General features: G+C 48.2%; 1 pseudogene; it reads right to left on the minus strand.

The window, feature by feature from the left end:
• Positions 1 to 265: 265 nt before the first annotated feature.
• Positions 266 to 2,627, minus strand: part of LOC103609923 — a 27,864-nt pseudogene continuing 25,502 nt past the window's right edge.

A 2,627-nucleotide genomic window follows, 5' to 3' on the forward strand; every position in this document is an offset into this window, starting at 1 on the left:
CCAGGACGCCAGCCCGGCGCGGACAGGCGAGGCCACCGGCGCCAGACGGAGAGTGACCGTACAGGCTGGCTCCTGTCTCCCGGGTTCCTGGCGTTGCTCGGCTTCGGTACCATCAGCACGACATCGGGCTGTCACGTCGCCTCCCTCAGCCGAAGGTTGCCCACTGTGAGTGGGTCCAGTAACGGCTGCCCGACCTTTGCCTCCCGAGGGCATCAGCGCAGCCTGGCTGGCAGAGCCCGGGCGCTAATTGGAGTCTCTCGCGCTTTCAGGAAAACTTGTTTGGAGATGGTGGCGATGGCGGCTGGGCAGGGTGGGTGTCTCCGGCCGGCCGGCCGGCGGTTGGGCTGCGGTGGCTGTTGACGACCGGGGCAGAGTCGTCATCAGAGGCATGCAGAGAGTTAGGCTTCTCTAGCAACGTGCTGTGCGGCTCTCGTGATCTTCCTGGACAGTGATTGCAGAGGATGCTGTCAGGAGGAAGCACAGTTCGAAACCAAAAAACTGTATGCAGGAGCTATTCTTGAAGTCTGTGGATGAAAACTGGGGAGGTTCCCTCAAGTCCAAGCTTTTGTCAGGAGTGATAAACCCAAACTATTCAGAGGGCTACAAATCAAGTATGTTCACAGTTCAGACCCCGTGCTAAAGCTTTTTGGACGACAATGGGAACGTATCCTTTTGTTAGCTTATCAAATGAAATATTACAGCACGTAGAAAATAAGTTAGCTTTGCTTGCTTGCAGTGATCAGTCTTTTACTGTGAGGCATTAAACATCTAATTAGAAGTTGAAGTGTTAGGGCCGGCCCGTGGCTCACTCGGGAGAGTGTGGTGCTGATAACACTAAGGCCAAGGGTTCGGATTCCATATAGGGATGGCTGGTTAGCTCACTGGCTGAGTGTGGTGCTGACAACACCAAGTCAAGGGTTAAGATTCCCTTACGGTCATCTTAAAAAAAAAAAAAAATTGAAGTGTTAGCACAGCCCATGATATCTGAGTTGGCAAACTTAACAAAAACCCATTTTTTGTAAATCTCCCGCGTTTGTTGATACCACCAACAAAATGCTTTGCAACAGACTTGTGGTTAATTACGCAAATGAGAGTTTGCGATAATTGGTCCAGTTTTACGAACAACAGACTTTTTAATTAAGGAGGTTAATAAGGGAGATGACTATTATTCCTCATGTGCTGTGTGTTCTTTGAAAGTACTGACAGAAAACTACAAAGCACATAAGATATACTGATCCTCAATAGATTGCCTGCTCCTCAGTGTCTCTCATATTTTTGTATTACCCAGCTTTCTAATAGGAATGTTATTTATAGTTTATAGTGAATACACTGCATAAAAACTTTGTGCTTCATTATTGTAAAACAGATTCAAGATCTACTGTAAGAGGGCCGGCCCGTGGCTCACTCGGGAGAGTGTGGTGCTGATAACACCAAGGCCACAGGTTCGGATCCCATATAGGGAGGCCGGTTGGCTCATGGGCTGAGCGTGGTGCTGACAACACCAAGTCAAGGGTTAAGATCTCCTTACCGGTCATCTTTAAAAAAAAAAAAAGATCTACTGTAAGAGCGAGACATTCACAAAGATTTGCATTAATGGTATACAGAGAAAACCTTTCTGAGGACTTGTGTGGATCAGATATTTGGCAAACTATTGTGTTCTACTTTCTTACAGAAAAGCCCATTTAAAAACGATCATTTGTAAGACGAAGATATAAATAAAAAATTTCAGAAATCTAACCCCCCCCCTTTCTTTTTTAAAGATGACCGGTAAAGGGATCTTAACCCTTGACTTGGTGCTGTCAGCACCACACTCTCCCAAGTGAGCCACGGGCCGGCCCCCAAAAATCTTGTTTTGACCACACCTTATACCAAGGGACCTTAAGGTCCTCTTGGGCACTCTCCTGTACTCAACTTGCCAATCAGCCCCACACAGCATGAAGCTCAAGGGCCGGCTTATTTTCTGGCCATGTACTTTTATGTTTTCTTTCCATCGTAGAAGTGACACCTCTCTCAAATGGACTCAGAACAAAATGTCAAAAGTAGCGACCTAGGGGGCTGGCTGTTTAGCTCACTTGGTTAGGGCATAGCCTTACAACCCCAAGATCATGGATTTGGTTCCCCATACTGGCCAGCCACAAAAAGAAAGAAAGAAAAGAAAGAAAGAAAAGAAAAGAAAGAAAAAAGAAAGGAAAGGAAGAAAAGAAAGAGTAGTGACCGAAGCCAATGAGGGACAAGGCAGGGGGTGTCAGCAGGTACCATGCTCTGGACACTTTACACTTGCAGGTCTTGGTCAAATGGGAGACTATGGCCTGAGCGTGGGTCAGGCGGGGGGTGGGAGGTGGGAGTAGGGAGAGGTACCACTATATGCAGGTCCTAAGAGTGCACAGGGGTGACTGGGGGACGGGACAGTCCAGCTCTTGGAAGCAAGCTCCACTGACCTTGGCCAGGTGTCCTAGGCACCCTCACCTCTCCCGGAAAGGTCTTGTTGTGGAAGTTAGAAAAGGACGAGAGCGGGAAAAGGAAACTTCGTTGTTTGTTAGTAGGGTAGCCAGTACTGCCCATTCCTTGAGGATGTCGGCATGCACAGCCCCGGGAAATACAGACAGATAGGGAGCTCCACCTCCACG

This window comes from Galeopterus variegatus, unplaced genomic scaffold (genome assembly GCF_000696425.1).
Source record: "Galeopterus variegatus unplaced genomic scaffold, G_variegatus-3.0.2 Scaffold10308, whole genome shotgun sequence".
In the NCBI taxonomy this organism is placed as follows: domain Eukaryota; kingdom Metazoa; phylum Chordata; class Mammalia; order Dermoptera; family Cynocephalidae; genus Galeopterus; species Galeopterus variegatus.